At 37.2% G+C, this 15,045-nt stretch overlaps 1 non-coding gene across 1 annotated transcript; it reads left to right on the top strand.

Moving 5' to 3' along the window:
* The first annotated feature begins 1,374 nt into the window (after positions 1–1,374).
* Positions 1,375–1,481, top strand: LOC112616665. Its single transcript, XR_003117705.1, has one exon. It is a non-coding gene; the product is annotated as a U6 spliceosomal RNA (small nuclear RNA).
* The last annotated feature ends 13,564 nt before the right edge of the window (positions 1,482–15,045 follow it).

A 15,045-nucleotide genomic window follows, 5' to 3' on the forward strand; every position in this document is an offset into this window, starting at 1 on the left:
AAATTAACCACAGTTTACCACCCATGCCTTCCGCTGGAAGTTAAAAGCCTTCAATAAACTCTACAGTTCCAAAATAGTTACATCACACAGAGTTTGCTAGTGCAATTATTATCTTCTTGGGGAAACGTATTTATGGTGCTTTCTACTCTGTCATCTTCCCAGAATCCTCTTGTTTAATCTTTTCTTTTTCAAATTTTATTTTTTAGATTAACATACAGTCAAATGGATTTTTTTTGGGGGGGGGGGACATGTATTTCTATGACTTTTAACACATGTTTTAATTCATGTGACCACCACCAATATCTGGATAAAGAACATTTACATTAGCCAAAAGACTCACTCATGAAATCTCTTTGTAGCCACTCCGTGCCGCTACCTCTAACCCCTGGGACCCACTGATCTATTCTCTATCACTATCATTTTGTCTTTTAGAGGATGTCATATAAAATGGAATCATATAGATTGTTACCTTTAAGACTGGATTCTTTTACTCAGCCTTTTAGAGTCATATAGCTGTTTATTTTATCAATAGTGCATTCCTTTTTATTGCTGAATAATATTCCATTGTATGGCTGTAACACTGTTTTTTAAATCCCTTTTAAAGGGCATTTGGGTTGTTTGCAGTTTTTTGTGATTATGAATAGAGCTGTTCTAAACATTTGTGTACAGGTTTTGTGTGATTTACACATAAGTACAGCTGCTTCTTGACTTATGATGGAGTTGCATCCTAATGAACCCATCATAAGTAAAAAGCATCATAAATTGAAAATGCCTTTAATGTTAGGAACACAATTGCCCCTGATTTTTGATGTTTCAACTTGCAAACTTTTGACCTTATAATGGTGCAAAAGTGATACACATTCAATATAAACCATAATCCCATTATAAGTTTTAAGGAGCTCCTCAACTTATGATGGAGTCACATCCTAACAAGCCTGTAATATAGTCAGAAAATTGTAAGTTGAATCATGGTAACTTGGGGAATGTATTTCATTTTTTTTAGAGTATATAGAAATGGTAGTTTTTAAATTTCAGCTTACAAATGTTCATTGCTAATATGTAGAAACATGATTGACTTCCTATTTCATCAATGTATTCTTAACCTCTCCTAAAATCGCTCATTTTTTAAGGAGTTCTGAATTGTTTTGTTTTGTTTTTTATTCTTTCAGGTTTTTTATGTAAACCACAATGTCATCTGCAAATAGGAACAGTTTTATTTTTTCCTCTTTAATCTTTATCTCTTTTGATTTCTTGCCTTATTGAACTGGCTAAGATTTCCACTATGATGCTGAATAGCAGTGAGAGTAGACATCCTTGCTTTGTTCTCAATCTTACAGGAAGCATTCAGTCTTTCACCATGAAGCATATTATCTAGTGCTTGCTTCGGCAGCATGTATACTAAGTTTAGAACAATATGGAGAAGATTAGCATGGCTACTGTGCAAGGATGACACACAAATTTGTGAAATATTCCATATTTTTACACTATAAAGCAACCACATAAACAAGTCTGCAAAATAACCAGCTAACATCATGATGACAGGATAAAATCCACACATATAAATACTAACCTTAAATTTAAATGGGCTAAATGCCCAAATTAAAAGACACAGAGTGGCAAGCTAAAAAAAGATCCAAGACCCACTGGTATGCTGTCTTTAAAAGACCCATCTCACATGCAATGACACACATAGGCTCAAAATGAAGGTATGGAGGAAAATCTACAAAACAAATGAAAAACAGAAAAAAGCAGAGGTTCAATTCTTATTTTTGAAAAAAACTGACTTTAAACCAACAAAGATAAAAACAGACAGAGAAGGGCATTATATAATGATAAAGGGTTCAATTCAACAAGAAGATTTAACTAACCTAAATATATATGTACCCAACACAGCAGCACCCAGATTTATAAAGGAAGTTCTAGAGACCTGCAAAGAGACTTAGACTCCCAGACAATACTAGTGGAAGACTTTAACACCCCGCTAACAACATTGCATGGATCATCGAGACAGAAAATTTAAAAATATATTCAGGACCTGAACTCAGCACTGGATAAAATAGACATGATAGATACCTACAGAACTCTCCACCCTAAAACAACAGAAAATACATTCTTCTCATCACCAAATAGCGCTTGCTCTAAAATTGATCACATAATCAGGAGCAAAACACTTCTTGGTAAATGCAAAAGAACTGAAATCATAACAAACAGTCTCTCAGACCACAGCACGATCAAATACAAAATCAAAAGTAAGAAATTCATTCAAAACCACACAATTAGATGAAAATTGAATAACCTGCTTCTGAATGACTTTTGGGTAAATAATGAAATTAAGGAAGAAATCAAGAAGTTCTTTGAAACTAATGAGAACACAGAGACCACGTGCCAGAATCTCTAGGACACAGCTAAGGCAGTGTTAAGATGGAAATGTATAGCACTAAATGTCCAGATCAAAAAGTTAGAAAGACCTCAGGTTAACAACCAAACATCAAAACTGAAAGAATGAGAGAACCAAGAGCAAACAAATCCCAAAGCTAGCAGAAGACAAAAATTACCCCAAATCAGAGCTGAACTGAAGGAGATAGAGACATTAAAAAACCATTCAAAAGATCCACAAATTCAGGAGATGGATTTTTGAAAAAATTAATAAAATAAATCAACTGCTAACTACACTAATAAAGAAGACAGAAGATTCAAATAAACATAATAAGAAAAACAAGAGGGATATTACCACTAACCCCACAGAAATAGACAACCATCAGAGAATATTATGAATACTCCTATGCATGTAAACTAGAAAATTTAGAAGAAATTGATAAATTCCTGGACGTATATACCCTCCTAAGACTGAACCAGGAAGAAATTGAATCCCTGAACAGACCAATAACATGTTTTGAAATTGAGGCAGTAATAAATAGCTTACCAACCAAACAAAACAAAACAAAAAAAAAACAGCCCAGGACCAGACGTATTCACACCTGAATTCTATCAGATGTACAAAGAAGAGTTGGTAACATTCTTACTTAAAGTATTCCAAAATATTGAGGAGGAGGGACTCCTCTCTAACTCATTCTATGAGGCCAGCATTATCCTGATACCAAAACCTTGCAGAGATAAAACAAAACAAAACAAAACTTCAGGCCAATATCCTTGATGAACATCAATGCAAAAATCCTCAACAAAATACTGCCAAACCAAATCCAGCAGCACATCAAAAAGAAGGTTATCCACCATGATCAAGTCAGCTTCATCCCCAGGATGCAAGGTTGGTTCAACATACACAAATCAATAAATTTGATACATCACATAAACAGAACTAAAGACAAAAACCACATGATTATCTCAATAGATGCAGAAAAGGCTTTTGATAAAATTCAATATCCATTCATGTTATGAACTCTCAATAAACTAAGTATTGAAGGAACATACCTCAAAATAGCAGGAGCCATATATGACAAACCCACAGCCAACATCATACTAAATGGGCAAAAAAAGCTGGAAACATTTCCCTTGAAAACCAGCACTAGATGCCCTCTCTCACCATTCCTATTCAACATAGTATTGGAAGTTCTGGCCAAGGCAATCAGTCAAGAGGAAGAAATAAAGGGCATCCAAATGGGAAGAAAGGAAATCAAACTATCCCTGTTAGCAGATGACATGATCCTATATCTAGAAAACCCCATCATCTCAGCCCAAAAGCTTCTTAAGCTAATAAAAAACTTCAGCAAAGTCTCAGGATACAAAATCAATGCCCAGAAAAAACTGGCATTCCTATACACCAATAACAGTCATTCCAATAGCCAAATCAGGATTGAATTCCCATTCACAATTGCCACAAAAAAGAATGAAATACCTAGGAATACAGCTAACTAGGAAGGTGAAAGAGCTCTACAGGAACTACAAATCACTGCTAAAGAAATCAGAGATGGTACAAACAACTGGAAAAACTTTTCATGCTCATGGATAGGAAGAATCAACGTGGTTTAAATGGGTATATTGACCAAAACAATTCATGCATTCAATACTATTCCTATTAAACTACCATTGACATTCTTCACAGAACTAGAGAAAACTACTTTACAATTCATATGGAATCAAAAAGCCTGAACAGCCAAGGCAATCCTAAGTGAAAAGAACAAAGCTAGAGGTATCACGCTACCCAACTTTAAACTATACTGTAGGGCTACAATAACCAAAACAGCATGGTATTGGTACAAAAACAGACACATACACTAATGGAACAGAATAGAGAACCCAGAAATATGACTGCACACCTACAACTATCTGATCTTCTCCAAACCTGACAAAACAAGCAATGGGGAAAGGATTCCCTATTCAATAAGTGGTGCCAGGATAACTGGCTAGGCAGTGCAGGAGATTGAAACCAAACCCCTTCCTTACATCATATACAAAAATTAACTCAAGATGGATTAAGGACTTAAACGTAAAACCCAAAAGTATAAAAACCTTGGAAGACTACCTAGGCAATACCATTTAGGACATAGGCACAGGCAAAGATTTCATGACAAAGACGCCAAAAGCAATTGCAGCAAAAGCAAAAATTGACAACGTGGGTCTAATTAAAGAGCTTCTGCAGAGCAAAAGAAACTATCAACAGAATAAACCGACAATCTCCACAATGGGAGAAAATTTGTGCATACTATAAATCTGATAAATGTCTAATATCCAGCATCTATGAGGAACTTAAACAAATTTACAAGAATAAAAACCCATAAAATTGTGCGCAAATGACACAGACAGTTTTTAAAAAAGAACATACATGCAGCCCATAAGCATATTTTAAAAAGCTCAACATCACTGATCATTAGAGAAATGCAAGTCAAAACCACAATGAGATAGCATCTCACACCAGTCAGAATGTCTATTACTAAAAAGTCAAAAGATAACAGATGCTGGCAAGGTTGTGGAGAAAAAGGAATGCTTAAACACTGTTGGTGGGAGTGTAAATTAGTTCAGCCATTGTGGAAGACAGTGTGGCAGTTCCTCAAAGACCTAAAGACAGAAATACTATTCATCCTAGCAATCCCATTATTGGGAATAAAAGAATAAAGGAATAAAAATCATTCTATTATAAAGACACATGCACATGTATGTTCATTGGAGCACTATTCACAATACATGCAATCATCCTAAATCCCCACCAATGATAGACTGGATAAAGAAAATGTGGCACATATACACCATGGAATACTGTGCAGCCATAAAAATTAACAAGATCTTGTCCTTTGCAGGGACATGGATGGAGCTGGAGCCCATTATCCTTAGCATACTAACGCAGGAACAGAAAACCAAATACCGCATGTTGTCCCTTGTAAGTGGAAGCTAAATGATGAGAACACATGGACACATTAGAGGTGAACTATACACACTGGGCCCTATCAGAGGGTGGAGGGTGGGAGGAGGAAGAGGGTCAAGAAAAACAACTAATGGGTACTAGGCTTAACACCTGGGTGAAATAACGTACAAAATAATGTGTAGAACAAACTCCCATGACACGCGTTTACCTGTGTTACAAACCTGAATTTTTACCCCTGAACTTAAAAGGTGTTTTTGTTTTGTTTTGTTTTGTTTGTTTGTTTTTTGAGATGGAGTCTTGCTCTGTCGCCCAAGCCAGAGTGCAGTGGCACGATCTCAGCTCACTGCAACCCCTGCCTCCCAGGTTCAAGTGATTCTCCTGCCTCAGCCTCCCGAATAGCTGGGATTATAGGCATGTGCCACCATGCCCAGCTAATTTTTGTATTTTTAGTACAGATAGTGTTTCACCATGTTGGCCAGGCTGGTCTCGAACTCCTGATCTCAAGTGATCCGCCCCCCCACCACCCCCGCCTTGGCCTCCCAAAGTGCTGGCATTACAGGCATGAGCCATATCATGCCTGGCCGAATAAAAGTTTTTAAAAAGTATAGTATCTATAGGTTTTCTGTAGATGCCCTTTATCAGGTTGAGTGAGTTTCCTTCTATCAGGTTGGTGCAAATGCAATTGCTGTTACTTTTAAAGGCAAAAGCCACAATTACATTTGCACCAACCTAATGTTTCTAGTTTGTGGAAAGGTTTTTATCAAGAGTGAATTTTAAATTGTGTCAAATGCCTTTTATTTTATATTATTTTATTTTATTTTATATTTTATTATTACACTTTAAGTTCTAGGGTATGTGTGCACAACATGCAGGTTTGTTACATAGGTATATATGTGCCATGTTGGTTTGCTGCACCCATCAACTCGTCATTTACATCAAATGCCTTTTATGCATCAATTGATAAAATCATATGATTTCTTTTCTTTTGACTATCTATGTGGTGGATTCCATTGAGTGACTTTTGAATATTGGACCAGGTTTGCATTCCCAATTTAAAACCCACTTGATTGTAGTGTGTTCTTTTTATATATTACTAGATTTGATTTTCTAATACCGTTTGAGGATGTTCGTGTCTTCATGAAAATATTTGTCTGCTTTTTTCTATTCTTGTACTGCCTTTTTCTGGTTTTGATATCAGTGTTACAATGTTGGCCTCACAAAATAAATTTGGAAGTGTTCATATGCTTCCATATTCTAGAAGAGATTGTATATAATTGGTGTTACTTCTTATACAAGTTATTTATTTCATCTTGGGTGAATATCGGTTGTTCACGGTTTGCAAGGAAGTGGTCCATATCTTCTACATTGTAAAATCCATGTGGGTAGGGTTGTTCTTCATAGTATTCATTTATTATCTTCTTAATGCCAATAGGATTTTTTTTGTATTGTCCCTTCATTCGTTACTAACATTGTCAATTTGGGTTCTTTCTTTACTTCTTCGTAAATATTGGTAGAGATTTATCAATTCCATAAGTCTTTTCAAAGAACAGCTTTGGTTTACTGCTCTCAATTTCATGGATTCTGTCTTATCTTTCTTTACTTCCCTCTGCTTGCATTGCCTTAGTTATGTACTTCCTTTTCTAGAATGTTATGGTATAAGCTTGATTAATTTAGACCTTTATTCTTGTCAGATATAAGCATTTAATGCTATAAATTTACCTATTAGCACTGCTCTAGCTGTATCCCACATATTTTGAATATTGTATTTTTATCTATGCTTAGTTTAAAATATTTTCCAATTTTCCTTGGGACATTTTTTTGACTGATAGATTATTTAGGAGTGTGTGGTTGATTTTCAAGTGTTTGAAAAGCTTTCTTTTATCTTACTGTTATTGAGTTATAGTTGAATTCCATTGTGATCAGAGAACATACTTTGTATGATTTCAAACATTTTAAATTTATAAAAATCTGTTTTATAACCTAAGATATGGTCTATGTTGGTGAATATTCCATATTTACTTGAAAATAATGTATATACTGCTGTTTTTAGGTAAAATGTTCTAAAAATGTCAATTAGATCCAATTGGTCGATGGTGTTGTTGAGTCCTCCTATATTCTTGCTCATTTTCTGTGAACTAGGTCTGTAAATTACTGAGAAGGGAGTGTTGATGTCTTCAACTACAATTGTGGACTTGTCTATTTGTCATTTCAAGTTAGTCAGTTTTTCCTTCATGTGTTTTGTTGTTCTACTTTTAGATGCATATACGTACATATTTAGTATTGTTATGTTCTCTCAGCAATTGGCTCTTTCATCATTATGTAATTTCTCTCTTGATATCTGGTCATTTTCTTAGCTCTGAGGTCTACCTGATGTTAGTATATTCAGTCCAGCTTTCTTTTGATTAGTGTATACACTTTTCTATTATTTTACTTTGAACATAGCGATATGTTTGAGGTGAGTTTCTTGTGAACAACATATAGTTTGAAAATTTTAGAAAATCAATTCTGAAAATTTCGATCTCTCAATTGCTGTGTTTAGACCATTTTCATTTAATGTAATCATTGTTAAGTTTTGATTTCTACCACTTCATTATTTTCTGCTTATTTCCTCTGTTTTCCATTCTCATTTCTCCTGGCTTATGTTCTTTTATTTGTATATTTTCAGAAACATTTTAATACATTTATTCTGTTTCTGACCATATCTCTGTATATGCTGGATGTTCTAGGTATTAGAATGTACACGTTTAACTTTTCCCAGTCTACTTAGAACCAATATCTTGTCACTTTAAATGGAATATAGAAACTTAGTACTATATAGGGTCCTGTACCCATTCACATTTATGTTGTAATTGTCTCATATTTTGCAATAAAAACATGGAAGTCTCTATCAATGTTATACTTTTTGCTTTCAACTGTCAAACATATTTTAAAAACTCAATAGGAGAGAAATAGTCAATTTTATTTCTCAGCAAATAAATATTTTTAGTATTAATAAATAAGCATGTGTTATTTACTGTACCATTTCTGGTTCTCCCTCCCTTTCTCCTAATGTTCCAAATTTTCTTTTGGTTTTATTTCCTTTCTATTTAAGGAAATTTCTTTAGCAATTATTTTAGAATCATTCTTCTAGCAATGAAGTTTCCCTTCATCTGAGTATATCTTTAGCTCACTTTCATTCCTGATACTTTCACTTGATATAGAATTCTGGGTTTACCGTTTGTTTGTTTGTTTGTTTGTTTTCCAAGTACTTGAAAATACTGTCATTTCCTTCTTGTCTCCATGATTTCTTAGGAGAAATCCACAGTCATTGAAATCACTATTCCCCTTTAAGTAAAGTACTGCTTTTCCACTTTTGAGGGGTTTCTTTCTTAAGATTTTTTTCTTTGTTTTTATTTTGCAGCAGTTCCATTATACTGTCATTGTCTATGGATTTCTTTTGATTTATTTTATTTGGAGTTCATTCATCTCTTGAATTTATAAATCTATGTATTTTATCAAACTGGGGGAATTTTCAGCCAGTATTTATTCAAACAATTTTCAACATAGAATTCTTTCTTCTCTTCTTTGGGGACTCTGAAGACATAATTATTAGACAATTTGGTATTGTCACGTAGGTTCCTGAGGCTCTGTTCATTTTGTTTTAAATCTTTTGTCTATTATGCAGATTGCTTAATTCCTAATTATTCTGTTGTTAAGCCCATCCAGTGAGGTTTTTGTAAAATTTCAGTTACTGTATTTTTTAGTTCTAAAACTTCCACTGCTTCTTTGTTTCCTTTTTGTTGTTGCTGTTGAGGCTTTCTACATTTCCATTCATTTTAAGCGTGTTTATCTTTACTTCTTAGAGTTTTTAATAGTAGCCGTTTAAAAGTCTTAGTCTCAAAATGTTAGCATATGTGTTATCTCAGTATTATATCTTGGTTCTTTGTATACTGAGTAATTTTGGATTGCATCCTAAATGTTTGCATATGATGTTATTAGATCCTGGATCTTATTTAAATCCTGTGGAGAATGTTGCTATTTTTGTTTGTTTGCTTTAGCAGGCAGTCAACTTGTATGTTCAGGCTGCAAGTTCTGATTAGCCTTCTGTGAGTTGTGTTGTCAATATCAGTCCTGTTTTTAAAGCCTTTGCAACATAGTTCAGCTCTCTCTCATGTGTGCACAAGGAAGTGGCCAGTCTTGGACTTGTACATTGGTCTATCTCCTCATTTGTGTTTAGGATCACGTCCATGCATATGCAGATCTGGAATAACCCCAGAAATTCATAACAACTTGTCTCTTTCACAAGCTTCTCCTTTACTGTGGTATCCCCAGTTTTTTCCAATTTCTCTGGCTCTCTCCTTTTAGTCCTCTAACCAGACATATCCATAATCCATTTGCAGCATGCTGGTGGGGAAGCTCTGATACAGAGTACCTCCTTACAGGGCAGTTCCTCCTGAATAGCATTTACTGCATACCTGCCTAGTAGGCTCTATTCTAAGCACTTTACATATATTGTTCTATTTAACTTACAAAAATCCGATTTAAAAAATCCTTATTGCCAACCCTGTATTACAGTTTTGGAAACTGAGGCCCAGAGGGTCTAGTCAACTTACCCAAGGATGCACAGCTGTTTACAGTGAAGTAAGTAGTGGGCTAGGATTTGAATCTAGGCAGTTCTTTTAACTGTTACATAGTTCTGTTTCTATTATGTGACATCATTGTATGAGCCATTCTTCTTCACTCCTACATCACTTTACATGCCCCTCCATTAAAGCAATTATTGTATAACAATTATTTTTAAAATAAATAATAAATAATATTTTATGCCACTATCTGCAGAGCAGTAATTCCTTCTCTTCAAATTTAAATCACTAACATAATACACAAGTTCCCCAGGGCTGCCATAACCAGTTATCACAAATTGGGTGGCTTAAAACAACAGTAATGTATTATCTCACAGTTTTGGAGGCCAGAAGTCTGAAACCAAGATGTCAGCAGAGTAGCTCTCCCCCTGGAGACTCTAGGGGAGTATCCTTCTTTGCCTCTTCCAGTTTCTGGTGGCAGTTGGCATTCCTTGTGACTCTATCATTCCAACTTCTGCCTCCATCTTCACACGATCTCCTCTTCTGTGTGTCTGTGTCTTCTCCTCTTCTGTCTGTTTTAATCTGTGTGTCTCAAAACAACACTCATCATTGGATTTAGGGCCCATCCAGATAGTCATATGATCACATGTTGACATTTTGAACTTAACTGGAAAAGATCCCTTTTTCAAATATAGTGTCTGGGTTGCGGCTATGTCTTTTTGGGAGCCAACCTTCAACCCATTACACCTAGCATAACCAACATTATGTGCTCAGTAAATACTGCATTAGACATTTTCTCCATTGCAAATCATATAAATTCGAGTCAAACTAGCTTAAGCAAAAAGAGAGTTTATTAGTCCCAAAACTGGCAAGTCTGAAGGTACTTGTAGTATAGGACATGGCTAGATCCAGGGACCCAACAATATCTTTCAGTCTCTCCAGCTTTTCTTTCTTCCAGGTACTGCTTTATTCTTAAGAAGGTTCACCATTCTTTATCTGCCAGCATCAATATATTGAATTTTAGTGAAGACTTTGATTATTCCTCTTTAAGTCACACATTCATTCTTGAATTAATCACTGTGACCTGAGGAATGGAGGTATTTGATGGCTGATTCTTTCATGATCACCCCTGTGTCTAGAATATGTGATGGTGGTGCTGGAGGTGAGCACGGAGTAAGGCACTGTGATTAATATACCACCAAAACCACATAAAATGGAAGTGAGTCAATTCTCCAGAGGAGGGAACACTGAGAAGATTAATAATATATGTTTACTATAACTTTGTATAAAGTTCACTATTAACTTTTAAGACTGTGGTACTGGGAGGCATCAGTGTATTTCTAATGGGTCACTTAGTAGGTCTTTCCTATACATATCTTCTATTATCCTTTCATATACTTAATTAGTTCAACCTCACAGATTTCATCTTACTAATCTGCGAAGCTTGTAATCTTCAGGCTCTTTCTAGAAGTTAAGTATTTACAATATGAATGCCACAGAGGGGCTTTCCTTTCTTGTAAAGGAAGGTTTGAGCTTGCAGTGCCTCAGAGATCCTTGACTACTCCCAAGGTGTTTTGCTGCAGGTAGAAGTGGCAATGACAAGGTCTAGACTCTGGCTCTGTAGGGCATATAGCTCCAAAAGTCTAATCAAGATTCCAGCTCAAGCCTCCTCTGTTTTCAAGCACTCTAAGCTTTCCAAACGCTCCCACAAAAGCATGACTTTGGTATAGCTTTGGAATCAATACTATGTAAGGCATTCTTGTCCCTGCCCACAAAGGTTTCTTAAAGTTGGATCCAGAAGATCTCATTACAGTGTAGTCTCACCTCCTTTATCACCCGATGTTGAGATCTCTGCTGGTTCAGGTATCAAGGGCATTCTAATGCTTAGGATGCTGGCTATCCAGAAAGATTTCTTCCCTTTTTTTCTGACAGTATCCCATCCAACTCCCCGTAATCCTCCTCAACTCTTCTTTTAAGCCTCCTCACTTTTGTCAGTTTGAATAATTATATGCCAACTTATTTTCTGAGGACTTTTGTCCAAGTTCCCTTCGTTTTTGGCTCCCCAGTGATAGTATGGTATCTTTTTGTTCTCTTACCCTTTGGCAGACTTACATCCTGTAGTACATATGTCTGGTGCCCTGTCACACATCCTATCGGTCATACTTCTAATTCCAGAGCTGACTGGGGTGGAAAGCTCTGTGTGTGAACTTAGACTCACCTGTCTCACCATGAGTGAGCACCACACCTTTGCTCTCTGCCCCAAGGCACTTATGAGGCCAGGATACTACATGCCCAGCTGGGAATTTCAGGAATGTCAACACATATAGGGGCAGCCCTCAGCCAATGAAGGATGGGAGCCAGCTCCTGCCTCCCATCTTTAAGATGGACATTTTTGGGAAGTCTTCCGCATGCTTCCTAGGGAATTCTGGCAGAATGGTTCTCCAACAATTCATGCTTGTATTGACCTTCTCTATATCCGTACCTCATACGCCCCACTCCCTCACTCCTGCTCTTTGGAATGCCCTTCCAAACAAACTACTTGTTCTCGAATACTTGTTTCAGGCTCTGCTTTGGGATAACTCAAGTAAGAAATAACCTCACTTGCCAAACTGTGTGCTCCTAGTGGCTGTCCAACCCTCACTGTTTCTCTTTTCCCATGGCCCAGTCACAGCAGCTGGCTTTAGCTGTGGATGACAGAAGAGTGAACGCAGATGAAGGGGAGGCCAGGAGATTAAATGAGGAGGTAGTGTGGGATGATGGGAAGGGACTGGACTATGCTCTATCCCTGCTTTGACTGACTGAACCACATCATTGAATCCCATAGTGCTAGATTTTGACTTCAGCCCTAATTTTAACGTGAGTCTGCCATTCCCAGTGATGCCACCTAGGTTGCTCTGAATTTGCCCTCTCACATTTCCAGGGGTCATACTCTGATTTGGCAGAATAGATTTGCCCCCAATCTGTGATTTATTAATAAACTCTGTTAAACCACAAAGCCAAGGGGCTTGGTCCTCATGGTGGTTCATGTTACCAGGAGTGATAAAGCTTGTTATATGACTTGAGTTTTCTTACAGCTACCTCCTATTAAGAATCCAGCACATCTTTTACAACTGCCTGTTTCCTGGGTTCCCCAACCAGGGTCCTCCAACGAAACTCATGTCCCCAGACCTCTTTCCTCTTCAAGGTGTATTCTTCTGCACAGGAAGTGAATGGGAAAGCCATATTCCATGACTATTTAGCTGTCCCTGTGCTGAGGCAAACAATCTTCCTTGTTTCCTGTGACTGAGTCAATGACAGAAGCATTGGCTGGGTCCTCGTTGGAGGATCCTCACTGTACTCTCTGTGTTTGCATGAGTTGCCCTATCTGGCAATCCCCCATCATCTATGAAACAAGCCCTAGAAACATTGGCCCAGCCCAACATTCACAGATGACTCCTGATATCTTTCATCTCTCGGGCCCAGAGGACAAACTCTTTTCCTTTGTGTTCTATTTTGACATTATTCTGCTTCTTTGTTCCCATTTTAGGGCAGTGCAAGGAGAGCTGTGCATTAGCTTTTGTGGGCTTTAATGAAGCAGGATTTGACAGCATTTCATATCAGGTATCATCTTTTGTGTGCAAGGGGAGAAAGCATGAGAAACGTTCCTTTAACTGGTGCCAGAAGAGAAGGCAGAGCAAGACAAGAAAAAAAAAATCTGATAACTACTTTTTTTTTTTCCATTAAAGTCCTGGCCCCTTTCTAAAACATGCTATTTGTCTATATTTCAAATCAGTTGGGAATCATATCTTTCCACAACAGCATTTCCTTACTTCCTGGAAACATATATCACAGGATGTATAATAAATGTTTATACTAGTCATAAAGAGGAAAGTAACATTTCATAAAATTTACCATAGACCCCAAGGTGAATTTAATATAGGAGCCTGAGTGACAAATCCCAAAGCAAGTGAATTTTGGCTTAAAGCCCATCCCGAACTGACTTCATTATGCTTACTTGATGTTGGGACTGGGAGGGAGGGGGATGCAACAAGAAAACCTCCTGAGGTCCCTGCATGAATGAATTGCAATGTGGCTCTCGAATTAACCCTGCATTTTCTTATGTGTCTCTTACATGCTGCACATGAAGGATTATTACTGAGCAGTTGGTGGCTGGCTCCTCCCTATATCTTTGAAGGACAGAACAAGAAGAAACAGCTGAAATAGCTGCAAGAGGAGGTAAACTAACTGGAACAATTTAAATCACACAGAAAAGACAGATTCTTCCAGAGACAACTGGAAACCAAAAATAAAATCTTAAGGCCCCCCAACCATCTGAATAGACCCCTCTTCTCAGCCAAGGGTATTCCAGAGTTAACCCAAAGACTAGTTCAAGCCATGATGCAAAAGGGGATTGGGGTCAGACATGCCTCATTACCTCACTTTGCCCTCCTCCCTTTTGGAATTCAGGAAAATCCCACCAGCATTTAACATCGACACAGACCTTAGGTCTGATAAGAAACATTTACCATCTGTTCTCTCTGAAACCTGCTACCTAGAGGCTTCATCTGCATGATAAAACCTTGGTCTCTACAACCTCTTTATATTAGTTTGTTCTTGCATTGCTATAAAGAAATACGTGAGATTGGGTAATTTATAAAGGAAAAATGTTCAGGTGGCTTAGGGTTCTGTAGGCTCTGCAGGAAGCATGGTACCTGCGTCTGCTCAGCTTCCGAGGAGGCCTCATGACACTTACAATCATGGCAGAAGGCAAAGTGGAAGCAGGCATGTCTTAACATGACTGGAGCAGGAAGAAAAGAAGGTTGGGGGGATATGTTACACACTTTTAAGTGACCAGATCTTGTGAGAACTCTAGTATGAGAACAGCTCCGAAGGGCCTCCTACCAGGCCCCACCTCTAATATTGGGGATTACAATTTGATGTGAGATTTGGATGGGACACAGATCCAAACCATATCACCTTTATAGTAACCCAGACATTCCTTTCTACTGATAATAACTCTTTCAAACAATAGCCAATCAGAACACTTTTGAATCTACCTAAGACCTGGAAGCCCCCTCCACCCCCTGCTTCAAGTTATCCTGCCCTTCTGTACCAAACCAATGTATATCTTACAAGGTTGGTGCAAAACTAATGGCAGTATTTGCCATTACTTTTAATGGTGAAAAC

The sequence above is a fragment of the Theropithecus gelada genome, chromosome X (genome assembly GCF_003255815.1).
Source record: "Theropithecus gelada isolate Dixy chromosome X, Tgel_1.0, whole genome shotgun sequence".
Lineage (NCBI taxonomy): Eukaryota > Metazoa > Chordata > Mammalia > Primates > Cercopithecidae > Theropithecus > Theropithecus gelada.